The sequence below is a fragment of the Ochlerotatus camptorhynchus genome, unplaced genomic scaffold (assembly GCF_037179485.1).
Source record: "Ochlerotatus camptorhynchus isolate MF236.1 unplaced genomic scaffold, CSIRO-AGI_Acam_v1.1 ptg000177l, whole genome shotgun sequence".
NCBI lineage: Eukaryota > Metazoa > Arthropoda > Insecta > Diptera > Culicidae > Ochlerotatus > Ochlerotatus camptorhynchus.
Window position 1 is genome coordinate 1 of NW_027040667.1, and position 26,577 is coordinate 26,577.

Sequence of the window (26,577 nt, forward strand, 5' to 3'; positions counted from 1 at the left end):
GGTGCTGGTGCGCTTCGGTTAATCCCTAGGTAGTTCTTAACTGAATTCAGCAGAAAAAACATCGTCCGAGTGTATCTCTGGGATATCTCTTGTTTTAAACTCGGACGTTGTTTTTCAGCTGAATTCAGTTGGAAACTAGGGGAAGGAGGGGCATAGTTAACAGGTGGGGCATAGTGAGCTTCTTGTGCTTTAGCCTTGAATTTCTTATAGTTCGAAACAAATATTTTTTGTCTTTAATCATTGCAATGGTGATGCTAAACCTACTACCAATTAAATTGTTTCAAACAATTAGAGGTTTGTGGACTGGATTAAGGGATGCTCATAATGCCCCACCTGCACACTATGCCCCTCTTACCCGTACCTAGGGATTAACCGAAGCGCACCAACACCCGGAATGAACAAACACGACTCCATTATTAAATCTTAAACACTATAGGAATCCCGGCTTCACCCTTCATTATGGAGATTCTCATAGCTACCCATCAGCGAGTACACTGCTGGCGAAATAACCACTTGACCTTGTTCCACAATCAAGGCCTCAAGGATCCTACTACTGCCAGTTTCAAATTTTCCGGTTGATTTTGTCTCTTGAAAAAAAATGACGTTCAAGTGAAGAAAAAAAAATGCATGCCTACTGTGATCAAAACATCCGATTTTCACGATTTACCCCCCACGCGCTGCGACGTCCAGTCGTCGGTCCAGTCGCTACCATAGCAACAGCATATGTTAACAAAATTTTCACCCTCCAAAAGCCTATATAAGGAAGCCTGCCCCTAACAAGCGTTAAGAGGCTTCTGAGATAGTTTCTGAACAGACGTGTCTTCAATCGCTCTCCATCCCAGCCTTACAAGGAAAGAAATGTTTGCCAGAAACGTGAAAAATGGTCGTGATGCCGGTCAGACCCGGTCCGGCAAGAATGCCAAACCGGTTATTTTGCCGGGTTTCATGCGGTCCGACCCTGATGGCAAGCTTGCGGTTATGTATCGGCGTATTAAAACGGCTTCTTCAAAACCCAAGCTGCCAGCAGGGCGGAACTGTCATGAAAGGGCCAAAACCCAACCGGTGACCGACGAATATGCCCACATTAGGTCGCCGGTTGCTGACTACATCCGACGGCCATTTATTTCGACGGTAAGCAAACAGAGTGACGGAGAGGGATTTTGGAGGCACGTTCCACCGGTGCCAAAACAATGTTTTGAAACTACTCAGCATGCCTCAACTGCGGAGTTTGGTAAGGTAGATGTAGATGATGATGATATTTAAAATGTTGATTTAAAATGATGATTTTGATAATGATGTAGATAATGATTTTAATGAAGAGTTAATAAATAAGGTAGATTTTGATGGGGTTTCACAAATTTTTTGTAAGGGATTTAGGTGTAGCAAAACCGAATTAGATTCGGTTTTTTTCAGCAGGAATTGCTGAGGTACAACGCTGCAAGACAACGTCAGCAGTGTTCGAAGCATATGCCAAAACATTCCATGATATTTTGGAACGTTCGACGTATGCAGCGACCACTGCTAACTCTTGTACGCAGACTGCTACTCCCAAATTGCAGCGTACACAGACAAATCTTGTGTACGCTGGATTTTGGGAGAGCTGTACCTGGCAAATAGCGTAGTATGCAAACCGAGGAAAGAAATTTGACGTTTTCGAAGCAGCCTACTAGCGATGCTTTCACCAAAATCCAAATTTGGTAAATAAGTTGTTTGGCTGGAAAACTTTTATATCGACCTTTTTTAGTTTCGGCCGTGTTCCTCGGTTTAATGGAAATCCCCAATTTGTTCTAGTAGTTTGGCTTTGATTATTTTCTGTAATAGGATCGAGCTCACTGGTGGTCCAACGAATTTCATCGAAATTATGTAGCTTCTCCTGAGGTCTTCTGAAGAGTTATTAGGTGTTTGTAGCCGGGTACGAGCGAATACTTTGTGCTACCATCTTTGCTCCGACGATTTCCTCGGAACCCATTAACACAGAATAGGGATCATTTGGCGAACAAAATTCGTTTAGGGACCGTGCTTGGATGGCCCATGCCTTCCGAGCAAACCAATCGATGTGGCAGCATGCTTTCGTCGAAGATCTTATTTGCTTATGAAGTTCGAAGGACCACTAATGTGAGCTCGATCGTCGCTAGCCGGAATAGAAGTGTTAGGTGTTGAGTTATAGAATATAGTTAGATCAGATTGAGTTTACAGGTGCTAGTAGATATTTAGCAAGAAACAGAACCAGGATAGGAGCTAGGGCAGGAGCACATATGTGATTTGCAGGGAATGTGGTGGGAGTTTAAAGGTACTGAAAAGATACCCCTTTTTTAAATTTCGATCGAAATGGGTTGTAATAATCGGTTTTGATCGAAATAAGAAATAGAGGTGCCTTTTCAGTACCTTTAACGGGGCTTATCACATATGTGCTCTTTATTTCCTTGTTAGTTAGCTATCTCCAAATTTACCGTTCACCAATACTAGCTAGTTAGTTAGAGGGGTGATATCACATTTCCCGGATTTTAATTTCAGAATGGGCCATTTCACAACTTTTTCGCAATAGTTTCGTTTTCGAATATATAGAAAAGAATGCGTTAAATTTTTTAATAAAATGGGACTATTGCCTTCTTTAAGTGTTCATAACGTTGTTTTGTTATTAATATTTGTATCGTTTGTTTATGTTTTCTTATTGTTGTTTCTTTTATTTGATAGTTGAGTTAAGATGGCAATATTCTCATTAGCTAAATTTTAAAAATATAATGAAATGTTTCCGTTTTGAATGCATATTATTTTAGAAATTCAGGTAAATGGCCAATTTCGGGAAGTTAAGCACCGGGAAATGTGATACCACTTTAAGAAGTTTTTTAAATCAGTTAGGAGCTAGGACAGGAGCACATATGTGATTTGCAGGGAATGTGGTGGGAGTTTAAATGTACGGAAAAGATACCCCTTTTTTAAATTTCGATCGAAATGGGTTGTAATAATCGGTTTTGATCGAAATAATAAATAGAGGTGACTTTTCAGTACATTTAACGGGGCTTATCACATATGTGCTCCTTTTTTCTTGTTAGTTAGCTACCTAAAAATTTGCCGTTCTCCAATACTAGCTAGTTGGTTAGAAGGATGATATCACATTTTCCCGGATTTTAACTTCAGAATGGGCACACCTTTTTCGCAATAGTTTCGTTTTCGAAAAGAATGCTTTACAATTTTTAATAAAATGGGAGTGTTTCCATCTTTGAGTGTTTATTACATTGATTTGTCATTAATATTTGTATCATTTGTTGGTTCTTTTATTTGATATTTGAATAAAGATGGCAATATTCCAACTAGCCAAATTTTAAAATAGAAGAAAATATTTCCGTTTTGAATGCATATGATTTTAGAAATTCAGAGAAATGGCCCATTTCGGGAAGTTAAACACCGGGCAATGTGATACCACTTTTAGAAGCTTTTTAAATCAGTTAGGAGCTAGGACAGGAGCACATATGTGATTGGCAGGGTATGTGGTGGGAGTTTAAGAGTACTGAATTCTTTGTTCAGTACTTTTAACGGGGCTTCTCACATATGTGCTCTTGAAACACAGGGCAAGTTGGTAGTTTGAGTGAAACTTTATTTAATAGCAAAGAGCTAGAGCAGAGCCCCAACAAGAAGCAGGAAACCTAGTCCCAAATATTTTCAAGTTAAAAACATATCTGCAATTTAGCGGTGTTCGTTTCGTGATGAGTGTGTGAGTGCTGACCACGTTCTGCGTCCATTGCTGCAATGGACGCGCTCTGACCCTCGTTGGCGTACAACAATTTGCCATACAATGAAACCACTGGAAGCGGCTCCAGTTCTGATGGAGGAGGCTTTTTGGATAGCGGAAGATAAAGTGTTTATTGTGTTGTACCTTTTGACTATAGTTTTAAGATGTATTGTATAGTAACCAAGAATCATCGGCTCTGTAAAGTTAATTCGGTTGAGCCTTATCAAATAAATTAATAAACAAAAAAAAAAAAAAATTTAGCGGTGTTGCTTGATTGAATCTGTTTTGAGTTAAGTGTATAAGGCTGCAAATGATCCTGTTGACAAATGAATTGTTCAAAAGTATTGCGTAACTAAAGCTAACCAAGACATCATTGTGGAATGCTTTTCGGCAGGGGAACTATGCCATTAGCGCGAAGCATTTTTAAACCACTGATGCTGGCGCCAACTAGTATTGTTTTTACTTTTGGGTCATCACTTGATTCAAAAGGATCAGATCCGCCGTCAACACAAGATGGGTAAGTGTGTCAGTTTTTGTTGTTAGTCGTTCTCTAATTGACCCTGCCTTGTTGAGGTGGTTATTTCAGTTCATGTTTTGTTGTCATCGTCATATTCTGCTCGGTTTGCTATACTAGTGATTTGATATGACGCACTGCATGTGATACTTTTAGCCTGAACCATTGGTCCGGAATGTCTACCGGAGAACCCGAAATGGATTGTGGAGCAGTGGAAGAGGCGTTAGGGCCTATCCAGCTGGAAACAGTGAAAATTGGGCTCAAGATAAGCCTTACCAAAACGAACAAAATAATCGCCGGTAGCTGGGCCGGTAGGTAACGAGATAGATGTAATGGTATTGGTATGTCTAGAAGCCTTGTAAATCAAAACTGATACTTAAAAAACTACTACAAAAAGAGTCTGCGGGCGGTTCGAAATTCGATAAATTTGAATACCCGATTGCGATTAATCGACTACAGTGCCGTGTCGAGAGTATAATGGTTAAGCATCCAGCACTCTAGCAGAATATCGTTCGGCAGACAGAGGGGTATGGTCACAAGGTATTAGCGAAGCAATAACAAGAATCTGAGCTTCGTCGTACACGGTTCATCCATCTAGGAGCGGTGACCAACCCGAACAAGCCAGAGAAGGTCAGTCCGCGAAGATTGATGGCATCCCCTTGAATTCTTTACTGTTAAAAGGTTCAGACCTAGTAAGTATTGAAGCATCCATTAAGTTCGTCATGCTCTAAGGGGCGCTGAAGGCTTACGTGCTGGAAGCGCACCGCGAAGAATAAGTTGGCGCCGGCCATTCCTATATTCAATCATCAAGCATCCCAGTCCAACGAGTCTTACGTAGAGAAGGTCTAGGATAAGAGAGGAGTGGATTCAAAACTAACTGCCTTGGCAACCTATGCTTAGGCGTGCTTAGGCGGTTTCTAGCAACACTGCCAATGTCCCAATATAGTTCTCCAAGCCAAATCTCACGAACACTACGCTATAATATAATTTCACACACACTAACGTATACAATCACGGTACACGGTATGAATCAAATATCCCTTTGAGTAAATTTAACTCATTTTCAATAAAAGTGGCACTACTCATTAATGAGTAATTTATTATACGTACACGGTGTTCAATAATTTCTAATACAATTTTTCATGATTGTGTAGGTAAACTCCATGTACATATTCTGTACAAGTATGAATGTCAGCTTTAGCTACATGTATACACTATCGTATGTGAGTGGTGTTGACTGTTTATCAGTTGTTTATTGTTTATTACGCGCGACGGATCGGTATCGGGGATTCGTCGTGAAATGTGAAATATTCAGACGACCATCATGAGATACCATGAGACATCTTCGATCGCGGACCGTATGAGATCCGATCGGCCACGTTCGGCAAGGACGCAACAAACCATCAAAACCGTAAGGGAGCGGATCCGACGCAAAAGAACCTGCTCAACAGGGTTGCTTCCACTCACTTGCTATAAAAAAATGTTTTTCGGAATTGTAAAATCATAAGATGCTATTATGATGTGTTGTAGGTACTAGAAAGTTAAAAAAGAGGTTGTAAAGTATGTGTTTGACGAATGAAACATGTCACAATCAGCGATTTTATGATTCGTGAGCGTTCACTCAGAGTGAGCGATCGCGAGTCGTAAAATCGTTGATTGTGATTATCTGAAAGGGAATTTGACTGGTTTTATGTGTCAAACACTTCCCTTTAAGAGAGATGAACTAGCCTTCGGCTAAAAATCTATATAATAAAGTTGTCTTTCAAACTCTCCTTGTATCTAACAAGTACAAAATTTCATTACAGCATCTAATGATTCCAAAATTCAGGAAATCAGTTTTTCTTACAGCAAGTGACTTTAAGCAAGCTTGCCGCTCAATCGGGAAACTGGCGGGAACCGTCCACACCATTCTCAGCAAGGAAAACGGATGTAATGCTTTAAATAAAACGTAAGGTCCATAGCGTCTCGGAAGCTACCACCAAAAAGAGGTTGGATAGAGCCAAGTAGATACACTCTCGGCACGCTGGTCACTACTTAATTCTAGATAGAGCTGGAATTAGGGCGTAACAGCTTTTGTTGACAATGACTTCTCTCGATGATTTCTCGAAAGCCAAGGCTCGCCCACTCAAAGACTTCCCCTTCCCGTTGGTCATGTTAGTTTGCGTGGGCGTGCCTTGAGTTTCGAGAAATCATCGAGAGAAGTCATTGTTTACAAAAGCTACGCCCTTATTCCAGCTCTATCAAGATTTTTTATCGGACGAGAAACTGTTTTTGCTGGAGCAGACTCTTAATGCGCAAAATTATCGATTGTGGGCGACAACGACGGCAAACATTCCTGCATCTCAAATCAACATTCCTTGGTTTCAAAGTGCAGCGTCTGTAATCGTTTGGGGGCAGTTTGCAAGCTAGGTAAGCTTCCCTTGGTATTCATCGAGAAACACGTAAAATTCAACGTGACATATTACAAAACGGAGGCTTTGGAGAAAATTGCTGCCCCAAGTCTACGACAATTCTATGGAGATGACCACTGTATGTTGCAGCAGGACAGTGCGCCAGCCCACACAGCGAATGTGGATCAGGCCTGAGTCGGGACAAATTGACAAATTTCCTGGACAAAAATATGTGGCCTCCCAGCTCCGCGGATTTTAATCCATTGGACTTTTTGTTTGGTCCTACATGATGTCAAAGCTGTTCAAGAAAGATATCCTCAAAATCTGGGACGAAATCCCATGCAGTCCTGGCGTGCCGCTTGAGACGCGTTCGAAAAACGATTGAAGCTGGTGATTCAAAGGAAGGCTGTAATCATTTCTATAAACAGCCTATCAATAAAATGTACCCAGAATAAAATATATGGCATTGTCATTCTTGGACATGTTTTGAAAGTGTATCCAAACTTATTGAACACCGCGTAAATGTTAGCAGCCATTCATTAATTGATGAAATAATGTACTTATTAATGAATAGAGCCACTTTTATTGAAATTGAGGGTTTTTTTTCCACAAATGGGAATTTGATTCTTATTGTGCATGCGTAAGGTTTGTTTCCGTTACGTTGTTTATTTTTGTTTAGAATGACAGTTCAAACAGCAAACAAAACATTTCTCACAGCTAACAAAACAAATCATCTATCTAACACAAACAAATCGCACCAACACGAACACGGCTGGAGAGGACTATGCACTCAAGATAGGCGCTGCTCTCTTAACCTGAACCCTCTCTAGTTTCACGGATTCCCTACTCTCTTTCGCAACACTCTGAAGCTATAAGTTATGTTATGTATTTTTTTATTAGGGAGGCTTTCAGGTATGACTAGGTTGTCAAAATCAAACAACCCATATTTGAAGGACGTTTTTAATTTCGTTTGAGTTAAAAATGGGAACAGGGGTAGTTTCCACACTCTAGTCATTAACAGTTACTGAAGAAAAAAAAAAGAAAAAAGTAGGAAACACTTACTGGCATGGCTGGACTTTCCGATTCGGACAACGGGAAGTGGATTCGCTGGTACAGCACCAAATTTGTCTGGAACTCGCCTATGTCCACACTCCGGGTGATCGATCTGGAAAATGGAAAGGAAAGAAAAGGGTAACGTCGGGCCGATTTGATGCTCCTTGGCTGGCTTGGCCGAAGTGAACCGAGATGGAAGAGCTATGAAAGTGATGGTGATTTCTAAAAAAAAAAACAATTTGAAAATGCATTCGTTTGACGAACAAATTACTTCAATTAAATCTAGTTATTGCTACGTTAGTAGAAAGCTCAAGGGCTACTCAATAGACATATAATATTAACAATTTAATTTACTTTCAGATTTTTTTCTGTGCACCTAGATTTTAACTTTTCTACCATCGTAGCAGTAATCAGATTGAAAAAAAAATGCTTCAGTTTCTAAATAAAAGCATATTAAAGTTGCACTCATATATCCCGTGAAATATTTTAAAATCATCATTTTCAAAGTTCTTCTATTCTTCACGGGGGCCAACTTTCAGGCCGATACCATAGTGAGAGCGAAGAGAAGCGAAGAGGCGAGCGAAGCGTTGAAAAGAAAGTGAGAAATATTATCAATAATGGGAATTTCCATTAACCTGGGTTTAGACAGGGTAAGTCAATTGATCAAGTCAGTTTAATTCAACTGACTTGAACGCGTATTGAACGTGTAAATCATGCCATTCAATTAACTTGATCAACTCACTTGAATTGAAAAAAGGTGAACCAGGCTCAACTTTTCAAGCCAATTGAATTCAACTGAGTTGATCATTTGACTTGCCTAGTCTAAACCCAGCTTTTTCCTTACATTCGTTTCAACGCTTCGCTCGCCTCTTTGCTTTTCTTCGCTCCCACTATGGCATAGGCCTGATTCGCCAATACATTCAGCGAAATCATGCGGTCAGCAGTTGGCAAACGTCTTACCTTTTAGTTTTTTTTTTTTTTTAATTTTCAATTCGATGATAAACTTCTTCTGCTTCCTTTTCTTATTCTTCATCTTATTCTTCCTTTTCTGCTTCTCTTGATGAGGGGATCCCTCGGCACAGCTGAAAAGCTAAATCGCCACAAGCGTCTGCTTCTCTGAAGATTTTGGATGCAATGACAGAAATTTCGCTTGTTTTTCAGTGTTTGCTGCGATTTATTTTTTGCGTTTTCAGTTATTTGTGATTGCTGCGTTTTTTTTTAATAAATCGACCTGAACACGTGGCAAGAGTAGCACGTGATTGAGTGTTTGGCGCGTAGCATCGTCTCTCGTTCCAAGCTCTAGCAATTCCAGTGACGGGTACTGCCAAGGAGTTGTTTACCGAAGGAGAGCAATCGACAAATTGGCGTTGACGGCACCGTAGAAAAATTTGCTCTTTCAGCAAATATAGACAGTTTCTTATAGAAATTTTCGGTGGAGTGAAAGGATAGTACAAAGTCCGCCATGTTTCACGCACAGTCTGACGTTTGCTTATGGATTTTCTCATAGGAGTAAAGAGCTACAGAGTCGCCGTCAACGCCAATAATACCTCTTTCGGTACTGCATGCTTCTCCGGCGAAACGTCAAAAGTACGCGAGAGAAAGGCGATCGATCGATCAAAGAACAAAACAGTCTGCAGCAAGTCAAAGAGAGAGTGCAAAGAGAAAATAATGAATTCAAATGATAAAGAATTTTTGAAACCTCCGAGAGGCGTAAAATACAGCAAAGAAACGGTAAGTTCTAGTGCTAATTCGTTCGAAAAGTGGTACAAAATGTGTCTTGTAGAGTGGTGCACTTCAGTGGCTAGTTGGTGGGATAAGAAATTATGTGACCGCCTTGAAATAAGTTTATTTTTGTGGGCTGCAGATTTGTTTGCGTGACTAGTAAGAAGCTCCTGTGTTTGAAAACCGGGAAAAAGTAGAATTGTCACATAAGAGGGCTAACTTCGCGGTGATGGGAAGTATTGCCAGTTGCTATAGTTTGGTAAATTGATGCATTTGAGACTTTTGAGATGAGTGCAACGAAGGATTTGAGCTTACTCACTTGAGAAAAAGTAACAAGTTGCGGGTAATGTGTACTAATCATGATCACTAAATTTTAATGAATAATGAAAAATCAACATTTAGTGCTCAATAATCATTGTCCGCAGATTGTTTATCTTTTTTTTTTTTTCGAGTGAGTGAACTCAGAACCATCGGTGCACTCGTCCATAGCGTACATTGTAAGTGCAAAAAAACTAACCAACATGCATTTTCATGTAAAAAGGTTTTGGTGTTTTTGGTGCACTTATTCCTTGGCTCATAAAAAAAAGTGAGCAGAAGACACCAAGCGATACAACCGAGGATACAATGTAAAAGCGAACTATTATTAGCTATTCCGCACTTTTGGGGAGTCCAGTTATAATTATTTTTTAATGCAGAACAGCTCACTACACACCAAAAATAACAAACAAGGGGGAATTTAGTATAAATTAAGTTGATTTGCTTGATGCATTTATTAATCGAATTCTGTTAATACAAATTCTTAGTCGATATGTTGTATATATTTTCAAGATCGCAATTCTTAACTTTCTTAGTCCAAGATACCAATTAAAATCTGGGATCTAAAACATTAGTAATGTCCCAGAGTTTCATAAATTTGTCAAGTGAAAGATCTTGATTTTTTATTCTAATTAATTCCAGGGAGAATCATTCAAGTCTCCAGCCCTTGATTTATGTTAGATTCGCTATCTCAAAAGTTTTGCAATGTCCCTTGTCCGGCAGTTTGAATAAATTTGTAAGTTTTTGAACCATGAAAGCTTTTAATCTCACCGACCCTAAAAATATCTCCTCAGAATTCCCTTGAAGTTTATCTCAAAATTTTCATGAAATTCTTATCAGAGTCATGTAGGAATCATCCTTAGGATTCTCTTGCTGTTGGAATTCACTCCATGTTATTCATATTATTGTCATAAAATGACCTTGGAATAAACATGATTAACATCATGTTATTCAAAGTTCTCTTTAAATTCTTCTTAAAATTCCTTGAAAAAACCTCTTGAGATTTCCTTAGAATTCTCTTCGGAATATTCTCTTTACAAATCTATTTGAACTTTCTTCCGAATCTTCCTGGAATGATACCGTGAAGGTCGGTTATTTCGCGCATTTATCACGAGAGTAAAGCCTTTCTCTCAGCAGAAAAAAAATATAAAATTTGTAAAAATCAGTACCAAAATTTCAAAATTTACCTCGCAAAATGAATGTTTATATCACAATTAAAATTCAGAATTTTTATCTGTGCAGAACTCTCACTACGTGGAGCTAGTGTGCCTATGAACTTCCTATATAAGCTGTATCTCAAAATCCTGGCTATGTTAAAGGTCTTTTCGGATCGAGGTCATTTTATCTCAGAACTTTCTCACTACGCGGCGCTAGTGTGCATGGGATTTTCCTGAAGCTGAATCTGGCAATATAGAAAGTTACTGCCTTGAGCTAAGTGGTTCAGATGACCATGGTCTTCAGGGTAGTGTGCATATTAGCTCAGAACTCTCTCATTACGTGGCGCTAGCGTAAATACGAACTTCCTGAATATGCTATGTGTTGAAGCCTACCCCATACAGTATGTTGCTGTACAATGTGAGTATTTTTGGAACAGAGGTGACGTGTAGAGGCTGAACATTGATGCAGGATGGCATTTTGGAATCCAACATGGCGGACAACTGTTTTACGTCGTATTCGTTTTTACTACACTACATCGGTGTAGTGTAAGCAGCAATAAGCGCGAGTCATTGACAGCTCATCATGATTTGTTTGTAAACCAAGGTGCAACCGATAGCTACACCCTGAATTTTTTCGGTGTTCGGTGGTGTAGCTCCGGTGTAGATACACCGCAAAAACGAAAACGACATTAGAAAAATAGTCAAATACCCAATAATATGGGTATTTCCGGAATGAGAACGTGAACGAGAACGACGTGGCATTATAATGATTATTAGTCAATATTTATGTATGAGAATTTTTTTTGATGGTTGATAGGTGCATAGCGTGCAAAACCATTAGAGGATCGTTTCAAATGTACTACTTAGTATTCGTGGCAGGTTTTGGCACCTGTTTGTGTTATCGAACCACAGACAAACAGACGTATCTATTTGAATAAGTTTTTCTTGAAAACATAGTATCTCAAAACATAAGACCTCAGTAACGACATCCCTTGGGCTTCTCGCGGAAAACAAGCTTCCTCGTAAAGTCGCAAACAATATTGCATGCAAGATAAACAAAATATATAGAAACGTCAAAGTGATCCGATGGCAGCGCTGCGGTGAGTAGTTGCCACGGAAATGATAATTTTCAAGTCAATAGTTAAATGCGTGCACGATGATCCAGATTGAAGAGTTACGTCTGTTTGTCTGTGATCAAACTTTCTATGTCCATTAATCGCGATTAGAATCATTTCTTTTTTTCTTTCCAGAGCGATTGCGGATTGCTGGTTTCGGTCATCAATGTTCGATGCTAGCGAAACCAATGAGCTGCGGAAAAAGCTCAAGATTTAAAAGAAATTCCTCAAGACAGATCATCGGTCTATCAAACTCGTCTCACGAAATGATGTCGACCCCACGAGGGTTATGCAGTTGTTTGGAAAGGTGTCCATCAGCTCGCACCAGCAGGTTTCGTAACCAGCTCCCGAGAAAAGACAATTTACAGACCTGTAAGCAGTTGCCTCGTACGAGCTAGAGATGCTGAATCAGGTCAACGCGCTGTGCAAGACTCCTCAACAGCTGACAGCTTTCATGTACAAGATGCACTATCTGCATGCAACGAAACTGCTGGTAAACGACAACAACTGTACTTTCGGATACTGGATGAGCTGTGCAAATTTTTGTAAGTCTCGAGTACGGCAGAAGTGCTACAGAACTTCAAGCGGCATAGTTCCGGCAGGGTAAGCTCCACTGCAGCCGGGACTTCCCTATTTCGACGGAACATGCTAAGACGTTCCGCCGAAAGGTTGAGAGTCAATACGAAGACTAGGAGAGCGCTGTTCGAAATCGCACAAAATGGTTGGTTTCCATTGAATCCATATCCTGAAATTTCTTATCAATTGTATTTCGACGCCGATAAGAGTGAAATCATCGAAGACACCAATCTGCTGAATCCGGGTGTCAATAGGCCCTACTTCTTAGGAATCATCATTGAATGCTTTGCATAATAAAGTGCCTGAATCGATAGAGGTAAAACCGGATATAAATGTTCATGCTTCTCAGATAATTTAATTTTCTCTTCTCTTGCAGTTTTTAAGAGTACACATGGAAAGCGAGCTAATGACGATCGTCACCAAATCGACATTATGACTCTGAATCAGCAACAGAACCAGAACCCCAACTCAGCAATACCAAGCGCCGTCCAACACCGGCGCCGAACAGTTTCCCCAACAAAACATTCCCATCCTGGAGTGGCTGGATCTGGTGTTCAAGCTGTTCAATTGATGGCCAGTGCGCACCAACTGGCCACAACGTTATGGAACGATTCAGTCTGAACCAAGTGAAAGCTCACGATCTGATCGAATATCGGGGACAGGCGCAAACGGTACAAATGCAAATGCTGACGGACTATCTGGATTTTCAGAACGACAGCAACGATGCGGGCACAGTTTACGGAGCAAACGACCAACAACAACACTTTCTTCAGTCGACGGAAGGTTCAAGGTAAAAAGATACTTTTCAAGTTTGACAAGTCAGCGGCGCCGGTGGTGTGTTGGTAAGCGTGATTGCCTCTCACCCCAGCAGGTCTAGGTTCAATCTCAGTCGGCGCCGCCGGGATGTTCTGAGGCATAACATCTCTGATCACGCCTTCCTTCGGAAGGGAAGTAAAGCCGTTGGTCCCCGGTTCATGAGTTGATGGGTCGATAGGTAGGGTCCAGGTGTGGGAGTTGCCTCCCTGGCGTCGGTAGCATTGGTGCTCAGCACGGAAAACAAATCAAAGAAAGAAGTTTGACAAGTCTTCACATACGGCTTTGCTGGAGTCGGACTCGAGTGCTAAGGAACACCGTCGCAATGCATCGAACGTATCCATCAATACTCCCAACAAGGATGACGTTCTGAACCAATCCGGTATCGATATGCAGAGTTTGTTCAACACCAGCTCAATTAACACCATCCAGGGACACCCGAGAGAGAGCGTGGTCCCGTGTAAACACCCGATGCAAGTATATCTTCCATGGGCTATTTTCATGAGATAGAAGGAACTAAAAGAAAAGCAAATCATGCCAAATTTTATTCATTTTTAGGCAATCGTGCAGTCTCAACAGAGTCCTTGCCAACAACGTAAAGGACGTCTACCTGGCCCGGGGCACAACTGCAACCTGAAGCAGACGATTGAATCCTTCTCAAAAACACACGGTGTTCGATACTTACTCCTGTATAAATGAAACGCTTAGGACTTCCTAGACTACTCCTGCAAAAACCTGTTTTGGTTAAGAACCATACGTAGAGGTCAGCACAGCGATGCATTCGAAAACGGTTTTAGTCCAGTGAAGTTGATTGATTCTGTCTTGTTGCTTCCAGGAATTTCCGAGACCGAAAGACTCATACAAGATCGTGGGCGTCATCGCACTGTCCCGCGAAGTAGAAGAGGTGCGACCAGTTGATGCGGTGTATGTTGATTTTGCAAAAGCCTTCGACACTATACCGCACATTATATTCGTGGTAAAACTGAAGCACATAGGTTTTCAAGATTGGATTTCAGAGTTGATATATTCGTACTTGTGCAAACATCACGTCTGGTGTACTCCAAAGAAGCGTTCTGGGACCACAATTATTCAACATTTTTATCAATAACCTGTGTTTGCTTCCTTCCTCGTTTAAGTTTTCATTCGCTAATGACCTAAAAATCTATCGTGTTATAGCTTCTCTTCTGGAATATTATTGATACTATGCTGGTATGGTCGAGGGGCTGTCAACTGGAGTATTTTAGATTCTTTTAACCGACTTGAAAAGGTGTATTTTGTTTTTTTTTTGTGTTAATGCATTTTTAAGTTTAATTTAAGTTTAAGTATATTAAATTCATTATGAAATGTATTTTTCGTGAATAAAGTATTTTCAAGGTATTTTAGAGTATTTTTATTAGGGTATTTTAGTTTCAGCGTGTACGCCTTTACGTATTTTTTGTGTATTTTCCGAAGTGTGTATTTACAATTCAGATGATTTATGAAGTTGATCGCCCCTCGGGTATGGTGTGGCAATAACGGCATGCGAGTTAATAACAAGAAGTGTAAAATTATTACCTACGGCCGCTTCAATAGCAATTCTTCATCAATGCAGGATGGAATCGGCCTCATTGGAACGTATGTCGTCCATCTGCAACCTCGGAGTTACCATCGACTCGAAGCTCAGATTCAATAAACACGTAAGCATTACGACTGCCAAATCTTTTTCTGAGCTGGGAACCACGTTTTTGAGTTCACCGACATCCACGCTTTAAAAACGCTCTACTGCTCGTTGATTCGTAGCATTCTGGAGTTCGGAGTTGCGATTTGGTCCCCTTATTAAGCTGGGTTTAGCCAGGGCAAGTCAATTGATCAAGTAAGTTGAATTCAATTGGCTTGAAAAGTTGAGCCTGGTTCAACTTTTTTCAATTCAAGTGAGTTGATCAAGTCAGTTGAATGGCATGGTTTACACGTTCAATTCGCGTTCAAGTCAGTTGAATTAAACTGACTTGATCAATTGACTTGCCCTGTCTAAGCCCAGCTTTATGTAGCTAATGTTTTCATGATAGAACGGGTACAGAAACGATTCTTACGTTTTGCGCTGATACAACTTCCCTGGAACGCTCCGAATAATCTTCCTCCTTATTCCGGCCGATGCAAGCTCATAGGATTGGAGCCACTACCTGTCAGACGAGTAACGATGCAGCGGCTATATATTCGATGTCATCGGAGGATCTATCGACTGCCCTAAACTTCTCACACAGATTCCGCTAGACATTCTTTCCCGACGGTTCCGGAATTCAATTTTAATAGCAGTCCCATACCATAGAACAAACTACGGCTACAATAACCCTTTTGATTCGTGTCTTAGCTTGTTCAATGTTGTCTGTGACGAATTTGATTTAAACTTGACTAAAAACGATTTTAGAAATAGGATTAGTAGTAATATCTAGTTTATAAGTAGAAAAGTTTAGTCTGTACGACTAGTCGAATAAATAAATAAATAAATAATAAAAGGTTCCTCAAGTGAGTATGAGCGATGGAAATTCTCCCGGGTTAAAATTGTTTGATCGCGTAGCTTTTGATGAATGTGGAGGCAGCTATGACAAATCTTTGGAACTAAAACTTCATGTTCCGGGGAAAATACTCTGGTCACGAGGGAGAAACGTAATTTTCGATTCTTTGTTGTCAACGCTCCTTGGTTCTGCAATCAAGGAAGCTATTATGGAATAGTAACCAGTAATCAGCACCCTTTAAAGTAGTTTTGTGACGGTGGTGCAAGAGCAATCCGGTTCAAAATGCTGATATCTCTACTAGGCCAGCAGAAGAGCTATAATTTTACAAAGCGAGAATGTGGGAAGTACCGAGCGATCACTATTTTCAATGAGGCTTACAAATTGCTTTCACAGATATTGTTTCTCCGGTTTATATCCGCAGAGCTGCTCCTAAGAAGCTGTGAATTAATTGTGTAGAAAGTTTTTGAGAGGTTTTAGACCGCCCCCAACGTTTTTGAAAAACTTATAAGACCGTATAGACACATGGAAAATCGCCACTCCATTTGTCAGTACTGCCAAGGCACAGACAAACAGACATAACTCTTAAAAAAAATTCTTCAAAAATATCGTCAAACGTATTTTGCATGCCTACTAGCACCCTCTATCATCCACATTCCCAAGCAATTTGTAATTTGTAATTGTTTGATAGCATAACGAAAACCTGTCAGTTAAAACCATAAATCAGGTCAATCATTGATGTGCAACCGGAGCATCCCTCCTTCATGCAATTTTTTCACCAGTTCCTTGTCCCTCGTTCTGTCGACACGTCAGCTGTGTTGAACAAAAATTGATTGAATTTTACAGGAACACGGATCCGTAGGAGAAATTATTTTGTATTTTTAATGTGATTCTTCTTTAGTTGGAAAAAGTTTATAAACGTGGTAATGAAGCACTAATGCGTGCCCTTTCTACCATCGCTTCATAATGTGTACACAGCAAACAAATATAATATGTCTCAATCAATGCTACTCATAATGATGTAATGTAACTGGTAATGTCTTGTACAGACTACAGTGTTATAACATGTTGCCAGTGTAATCAACAAGAAAACGTCATCATTGTAATAATCACACAACAAGTGGAATGACCAACGTGCAGCTGTTAGGATGTAAAATTCATCAACTCTGTATTCGTCCGATTAGTAAGTGGCATGTGTCTCCAGTGGGATGCCTTGGCCCTCTTATAATTTTCAAGAACTGATATCTACTAAATTAACCTGAAAAATAACTGGCATCACTGACAAGTTGAAATGAGGTGGCTTGCTTAACGCTTCAGTGGCGCTACCAAGACAAATGCGAGCACATTCGCTACTAAAACCTTATTTGCGAAGTATGTGATTGTGAGTGTTATGTCTGTTTGTCTATGGAAAAGGTAAAACTTCTTCATACAAGGTAACCGGGAATAAAGGTGGCCAATGATATCCCAAGTAGGTGAAGTTCTCATATGTTTATGAATGGCGATGGCCGGATTGTGACGGCCGGATTGCGGCGGCCGGATTGCGGCGGCCGGATTGCGGCAGCTGGATTGCGGCGGCCGGATTGCGGTGGCCGGATGGCGATGGCTGAATGGCGATAGCCGAATGGCGATGGCCGAATGGCGATGGCCGAATGGCGATGGCCGAATGGCGATGGCCGAATGGAGATGGCCGGATAGGGTTGGCTGGATGACATCAGCCAGATGACGACGGCCGGATGATGATCGGTCAATCGGTAGATGCCATGACACGTGGCCAACAATGGAGCACCGTGATCTACACACTATCACTTTTTTCTCCGTGCACTTTGTTGCCAGGTACCAAACACTCCTTGTGTATCTGCAAACAGGGTTACTTCCACTCACTTGCTATAAAAAATTGTGTTTCCAAAACATGCAAACATTAGATGTTATAATGATAATTAGTACTTGTAAGTTACAAGAAGAGGTCATCAAGTATGTGTTTGACACATTAAACCTGTCAATATTGCTTTCAGTCAGGGTTGCTTCCACTCACTTGCTATAAAAAATTGTTTTTCAGAATTATGAAATCATTAGACTTTAAAATGATAATTAGTACTTTTAAGTTACATGAAAAGGTTGTAAACTATGTGTTTGGCACAGAAAGCCTGTCATTATTGCTTTCATTGCGTTACAATAAGCGATTTTACGATTCGTGAGCGCTCACTCTGAGTGAACGCTCACGAGTCATAAATACGCTGCTTGTGACGCACTGTGAGCTTAATTGACAGGTTTTATGTTTCAAATACATACTTTCCAACCTCTTCTTGTATCTGACAAGTACAAAATATCATTAAAGCATCCAAAGATTCCATAATTTCGAAAAATATTTTTTATAGCGAAGTGAGTGGATGTAACCCTGCTTTCAGTGCGTCACAATCAGCGATTTAACGATTCGTGAGCGCTCACTCAGAGTGAACGCTCGCGAGTCATAAGATCGCCGATTGTGGCGCTCTGAAAGCGAAATTGACAGGTTAAATGAGTCAAACACAACCTTTACACCCTTTTCTTGTTACTTACAAGTACAACATATCATTATATCATCTAATGATCTCATAATTTCGAAAAACCATTGTTTTATAGCAAGTGAGTGGAAGCAACCCTGTCTGCAAACTATATCGCACATCAGTCTGCAAACCACTGACTCTCCTCTTTCGGCCTAACGATCTCCACCTTTATCATCGACTCTCAGCTAGAGCTGGTAAATATCACGGCCGTCATGTGACTTAGAGAAAACAGGCCCTCTCACTATCACGAGACGAAACTACCTATCATTAGCTTTCTAGTCATTTTTCAACGATCAAGCACTCACGAAAAGAATTCTTATTCGGTTTGGACATCAACATTTCTAACTGTTTTAGATGAATTTAAGCAAACAACCGTATGTAATGAGTAGAGTGAATATTAGACTGATGCAAATTTTGACATTTTCGTTCCACAGTGCTCAAACGGTTCCAAATCGGGTCCTGATTAGTCTCCCAAAATTTGAACTTATTTGAAAAGAAACTGACTTGGCACAAACCATTTGAAGTTTATATGGAAATTACTATAGGAAAACCAAATGTTTTGTTCATATCCATCTAACAATTTACCATATCGCTCTGCTTTAAACAAAGATAACTGAGCTCGTAGAAAATTTTCTCAGCTACAACTTTGTCCTGAACCACTTTGCAATATAATGTAAGCATCAAAAGTTATAAATAATTTAAGCCACTAATGTCTTACGATTATGCTCAATCAACTGTTCAGCAGGCAACATTGGTGCTTCTGGCGCTTGGAATAGAGCACAAAAATCATGGCTGCTATGTCACACTGCAAGATACAGTGTTGCTCACAAAACAGCTGCTTGATCATGCCATAAGATTATCAATCTCTTAAACAATTAATAACTATTTTATTTGACGTTTGGCTCAACAACTATATTCTGCTAAGTTGAAGCTGAGAAAATAAGTATAGCTTTTGAATTTTTGAACAGTGCCATATGGAAAAAGGTAAGAAGACAATGAACAAAAAGTTTGGATTTCCCATAGTAATTTCCATATAAACTTCAAATGGTTTGTGCCAAGTCCCCTAGTAGCACGCTTGTCACAAATCAATTGTAGAAACTTATATACGACTTATTTCAGTCATAAACAAGTTGCTGCGGTGGGACCATCATCAACATTTCCATCATCATCAATAATTCTCCCAAGAGTTTGCTTATGTTAATTTTCTTATAATTTCTGTAAAATTTCGTTAAAATATTTCTCAGAGTTTTCACGATATGGTCAAAAATAATCCTAGGATTATCTTGAATTCGGTTCCGCACAATCTTAGATACATTCGGAAAGTTCCATTAGAATTCTTATTAGAATTTCAATGCAATTTTCCAGAGAATTCCTTTAGAACGCAGAGTTCGATTCCTTGGAACATTTTTCGGGCAGCGGCGCTGGTAAGCGTGATTGCCCCTCACCCCAAAAGGCACCCCAGTCGGCGCCGACGGGATTTTCTGAGGCATAAAATCTCTGATCATGCCTTCCTTCAGCGATGGAAGTAGCCGTTGGTCCCTGGTTCATGAGTTGATGGGTCAATAGGTAGGATCCAGGTGTGGCATCTGCCTCCCTGGCGTTGGTAGCATCGGTACGCAGTACGGAAAACAAGATCGACGAAAAACAACTCAAGGAAAAAAAAATAATTTTACGGAATGGATCACGTCATTTGAGCACACAGCAACAAATTAATTTTGATATCACATCAAAGTGGATCAAAACTGCAAACAGTTAGGACATACGGCATCTCACTGTGGCAGCAAGGCACGCTGTTCCAAATGCGGGGAGAAGCACGAGGATGGCGCCTGCACAGTCTCTGCACCAAAATACGTGTACTGTAAGGAATCTCCGCATGGTCTCTCGACGTTCCCGGCGTACAAACAACGCGGGGAGAAACTAGAACGCTCTCTTAAGGAGCGTTCCAGGCAGTCTTTTGCAGCAATGCTAAAGACAGCCACACCATCGACTAATGACAAAAATCCCTTTGCTGTTTTGTCTGATGACGAGTCTGACTCTGACTTGGCTGAGGAGGGAGTTTCGTTCAGTTTTACGGAAGGTTCTTCACGGAAACGAAAACGCATCCGTTCGCGGAAAGTTGCAGATCAGGAACCCCAAATCAGCTTGCCCAAATCAAGGGGTGGTGGAAAAAAGGAGACTTCTACTCCTCCTGGATTCCGCAGAACTGACTATACCCAGGATTGTCCACCTCTCCGGGGACATCCAAAACCCCTGATGTCCCATTTTTAAGAACAGAAGCCCCTTCTTCATCTGGGTTGTTCTCATTTGATAAAATTGTGGGCGATATTCTCAAGTACCTCCAAATTTAGGACTCAATCAAATTAACCATGTGAAAAATCAACAAAATTGTTATTTAGACCTTTTATTAACAAATACTTATGAAGATTTCTGTGTGACTGAATCGTTAAGTCCAGCAATAGAATATTCTCTATTCGTTCACATGAATGAAAGAACCAACGACTGAGAATTTGATGAAATCTTTGATTACAATTCAGCAAATTATGATAACATTGGAAATAGATTGAACATTGTCGATTGGCAAGCAATATTAAGAACTGCAGGAAATGTTGAATGTTCAGTTGACGTATTCTACAATGTGTTGCTTGAAATAATACTTGAAGAAGTGCCAACTAAAAGAAGAAGACGTCAGAGTCATGCAAAACATCCAGTTTGGTACAACAGGGAACTGAAAAATTAAAAAAATCGAAAGCAAAAAGCGCACAAATTTTATAAAAAATATAATAGTGAAGAAACTTAGGCATACTATTTAGACATTTGCGATCAGTTAAATTTGGCCGTGAATATGGCATTTGAGGAGTATAATTTAAAAACTGAACTTGAAATAAAATCTTGTCCTAGAAACTTCTTCAATTATGTGAAAACCACATTAAAATATGATAATTTTCCCTCAAAGATGCATTTAGACGATAGGATAGGTGATAACTCGGATGATATATGCAATTTGTTTGCAAATTTCTTCCAAGAAATCTATACTACGTTTTCAGAAGAGGACCGTGACCGTGAATATTTTGAATCTTATACAGAATTTTCAAGTGACATCAGCGTAAGTCAAATCAAGGTTCATGATATCTTGAAGGGTTTAAACAATTTAGATGCATCTAAAGGTCCTGGCCCTGACGGAGTTCCGCCAGTTTTTATGAAAACTTTAGCAATTGAACTTACTGCTCCATTATTTTGGATTTTCAATATGTCACTGGAATCCGGAAACTTCCATAAAATATGGAAAAACTCGTTTTTAGTTATAGTTGAAGATGCTAATTTCAAATAACAGACTGTAGTGGTAATTTTTATACGATAGATGGAGTAGCATAGAGTTGATAGTTGCGTTAGAGTACGGCAGTGTGAAGATTGCATATAGATATTAGAATAGCGAGCTGGGACAACTTTTAAGGAAGGTACAAATCGGTTTTTTCATCTCTCTTTACCAAACTCCCCCTTTGGAGAGGGATGGTGAGGGGTGTCCCCCCCCAGACACCACTGGCAAAAAGAGATGAAAACCGACCCGCTCAAGTACCAACTGTGTGTTTGAAACAGTTCTACCGATTTTTTACCGCACTTCAGTTGTTATTTGAAGGAAGGCATCCAGTCGTAGGTTTGGAAATTGCAACTATTGTTTACCCCTACCACGTTTTTAGTGCCTATCTTTAAATCGGGTAAAAAATCCAACATACGTAATTATCGTGGTATAGCTATAATTTCTTGCATTCCGAAACTTTTCGAAGCGATTGTAAATGAAAAACTCTTTCTTCAAATTAAAAACAGAATAATGGCTTCTTTAAAGGCCGTTCAACAACTACGAATTTGCTCGAATTAATTAATTATTCCTTGAATGCAATGGATAACGGAAACCATGTAGAAGTGTTGTATACAGATTTCAGCAAAGCGTTTGATCGAATTGACATACCCATGCTTCTTTTTAAACTTAAAAAAATGGGAATTCATTACGCACTCCTCAAGTGGCTTGAATGATATTTAACTGACCGCCATCAAATAGTAAAATACAAAGGAAAGATATCAAATCCCGTTGATGTCACTTCAGGAGTTCCTCAAGGCTCCCATTTAGGACCGCTTTTATTTTTTTCTCTTCGTCAATGACATATCTTTCATTATTAAGAAATTGAAAGTTTTAATATATGCTGACGACATTAAACTTTTTTTTTTTTTAATAAAAGATGCCAAAGACATCATCACATTCAAAGAGGAAATTCAGATATTCCATACTTGCTACAATTAAATATTAAAAAATGTAACTCAATTACCATTAGTAGAAAACAAATTCTACCCGATATAACAATCACTTTAGGAAACCAGATCGTAGAAAAGTGTGATAGAGTCAGGGATCTTCATGTAATTTTGGACTCAAAACTTTTTTTTTTTTTTTCCTCTGTTCGGGACCTAACACTACTGCGACCAGTAAATTGATCTATTGTAGTATATCCCGTGTCCTTAGTTTAGTGCATGTCGTATTACTCCATCACTATTGAGAAATGATGAAGTATTCGATTTTTTTACAGTTGCCACTCTTGCATTTATCGCAAGGATCCGACTCTAATTGAAAGGTCCCGCTATTTATACCCTTCGGAGTGTTGAAACACCCTCCAAAGGCGCGCCCCTTTGTCAGTCAAAATTGAATTCCTTAGCAACAAAATTAAGGTATGACACCGATAATGACCATGCATCAGAACCCTAGTCTTAACCACTTCAAACTAGGGAACAACGAATAGAAGATTAGGAATCACATAGATGAAGACAGCTAACTCATTTTTTTGCCTTGTTTCAAGATCATCCTCGGTAGACAAAGCCGAGTCTTGTCACTATCAACAAGGCATAAAAAGTAACAAGGACTAAGATGTGTTCCTTGGATTACTGAAAAATCCTGTTCCCCTAGTATGAAGTAGTCAGGAACTAGGGAACAACGGATAGAAGATTAGGAATCACTTAGATGAAGACAACTAACTCATTTTTTTTGCCTTGTTTCAAGATCATCCTCGGTAGACAAAGCCGAGTCTTGTCACTATCAACAAGGCATAAAAAGTAACAAGGACTAAGATGTGTTCCTTGAATTACTGAAAAATCCTGTTCCCCTAGTTTGAAGTAGTCAGGACTAGGAATCGGTGGTAGATCTTACATCCCGTAACGTACCACGAAAAGGTGATCTACCCACGTTACGGGGCAACTTAAAACTTACTTTTACCGATCATTATAACACAATTATTAACAGAGCTAACAACATGCTTGGTTTCATAAAACGTTTCTGCTATAACTTTCACGATCCTTATACGATAAAAACATTGTACATTGCTTATGTAAGGTCGATATTAGAATATTGCAGCATAGTTTGGTCTCCTTTTTCAATCACACACGAAGAAAGAATAGAGTCCGTTCAAAAGCAGTTTCTATTGTATGAACTCCGCAAGTTAGGTTGGACTGTATTTCCTCTGCCATCTTACACAGCTCGGTGTATGCTCATAAATATCCAAACATTAAAAGAGCGTCGTGAATTTGCTACGATTTCTTTCGTAAACGATATCGTATCACATCGAATTGATTCAATAGAACTATTGTCATCATTAAATTTATATACACCATCTAGGCATTTATGAAATGCCTAATTCGTACGAATTATGCCAAATTTGGACCCTTGAACCAAATGATGGATACATATAATAAACACTGCGATAACATTGACTTTACAATGACAAAAACCAAATTAAAGCAATATTTTAATTCCTCGCATAACGTCAACTAGAAGTAATGTTTTAACTTGTTCTTAAGACATATTATAAAAATATAAACAAAGACAAAATTGTAAAAATAGCACTTAAGACAACAATTGTAAAATGGTCTACACTGATTGACGACAAACAAATAAATAGATCCCCACGGTAGTGATCACTTGCCGATCAAAGTTTCAGTTGCCAGTGGGTTCAATCCGTCGGAACCCGTTAACGTCGCGTACGATCTTACCCGTAATATCGATTAGACAAAGTTCAAGAATGTGATAGAAGATGCCCTAACGTCGATAGAAGGGCCTCCACCGTTGGAGGAATATAACTTCTTCTCCAATCTGATTTTTGACAGCGCGCTTCAAGCTCATACTCGGCTGGTTCCAGGAACGTCTTTCCGTAGGAAACCTTCTTCCCCTTGGTGGGACCAGCGATGCACTGAGGTTTATCGTAAAAAGTCCGACGTGTTTAAGCTTTTCCGGAAACGTGGAACACCCGTGCATTTCGAAGCGTACTCGGCTCTTGAACGCGAACTCAAGGGCCTCATCAAAGCCAAGAAATGCGGATACTGGCGGCAATTCGTGGACGGATTATCGCGCGAAACGTCGATGAATACGCTTTGGAACGCGGCGTGAAGGATGCGTAACCGGTCTTCAAACAACGAGAGCGAGGAGTACTCAGATCATTGGATTCTCAAGTTCGCGCGAAAAGTATGTCCTGATTCTATGTCGGCACAGATGATTCCTCGTGAAACGACGAATTCGGTAGACAAGATCAACCAGCTGGAGCTCTCGCTCGCGTTCCTTTCGTGTAGCAATTCGGCTCCGGGGCTGATAGGACCAAATTCAACTTGTTGAAGATCTCAGACGTCGCTAAGAGGCGCATGTTGAACATGTTTTGTCAGTTCCTGGAGCTCAATATTGTGCCAGATGATTGGAGGCGAGTGAGAGTAATAGCCATTAAAAAAACCTGGGAAACCCGCGTCAGATCATAACTCGCATCGTCCCATAGCGATATTATCGTGCATTCGAAAATTGTTAAAGAAAATGATCCTTTTTCGCCTGGACAAATGGGTTGAGATGAACCACCTACTCTCAGATACTCAATTTGGTTTCCGTAGGGGCAAGAGAACGAACGACTGTCTCGCGGAAAGTGGCGCAATTACCGGAAAGTGGCGGGGAGTTCATCCGCAAGATCTTCTAACGTTGTACCGGACAACGATTTTATCTTAGAGTACGGTAGTTTTTGCTTCCAGTCGGCGGCTAAAACGCACATCATCAAACTGGAACGGATCTAGTATCGCTGTCTTCGTATCGTTAGGATACATGCACTCGACTCATACGATGAGTCTTGAAGTGTTGGCGGGCATGTTGCCACTCTCTGATCGGTTTTCGGAACTGTCCCTCAGACTCCTAACCCGCTGTGAAGTTATGAACCAACTGGTAATCGAAAACTTTGAGAAGCTTCTTGAGCTAAACCCTCAAACTCGTTTTATGTCATTGTACTACGTATACACAACACAGGATGTCAGCCCTTCACAGCATAATCCTCATCGTGTATGCTTCTCCGACTTCGGCAATTCAGTGTATTTTGATTTATCTATGACGCAAGAGATTCGCGGAGGCGCAGAACATCATCGTTCCATGATTTTTCCGTCATTATACACTGCAAAGTTTGGCCAAGTCACAGATGGATCACTAATAGAGGCGTCCGCTGGATTTAGTATTTTTAACGAATTTCATTGCATCTCTCGAATGCTTCATGCTCCTTGTTCCGTGTATGTTGCTGAGCTGGCGGCAATACATTATACGCAAGAAACTATCGCCTTACTTGCACCAGATCATTATTTTATTTTTACGGATTGTCTCAGTTCTGTCGAGGCTATTCGCTCCATGAGGCCGGTAAAACACTCCTCGTATTTTCTCATGAAAATACGAGAGCTTCTAAGTGCTTTATCTTTAAGATCTTTTGTCATCACCTTTGCATGGGTCCCATCTCATTGCTCGATTCCGGGCAGTGAGTCCTTGCTATGGTGGGCGCTATGGAAGGCGATATTTACGATCGACAAATCGCCTACAACGAATTTATCGTCAACAGTCACTCGCCAGCTTGCAACATAAATGGAGTGAAGGGAGTCTGGGACGATGGCTATATTTGATCATCCCTAAGGTGTCGAAGAGTCCTTGGTTCAAGGGGTTGGAGGTGGGTCGAGAACTCGAGACTTCATTCATGTGATGTCTCGCCTCATATCCGATCACTATTCGTTAAACGCTCACTTGATCCGTGTTGGGCTGGGGGACAGGAATCTCTGTGAATGTGGACAAGATTACCAAGACGCCGATCACATTATTTGGTCTTGTGCTGAGCATCGTGG

At 40.2% G+C, this 26,577-nt stretch overlaps 2 pseudogenes; both read left to right on the forward strand.

The window, feature by feature from the left end:
* The first annotated feature begins 858 nt into the window (after positions 1 to 858).
* Positions 859 to 13,423, forward strand: LOC135701857 (exocyst complex component 4-like; annotated as a pseudogene).
* Positions 13,424 to 13,610: 187 nt separating this feature from the next.
* On the forward strand, positions 13,611 to 15,775 carry LOC135701858 (exocyst complex component 4-like; annotated as a pseudogene).
* Positions 15,776 to 26,577: the final 10,802 nt, after the last annotated feature.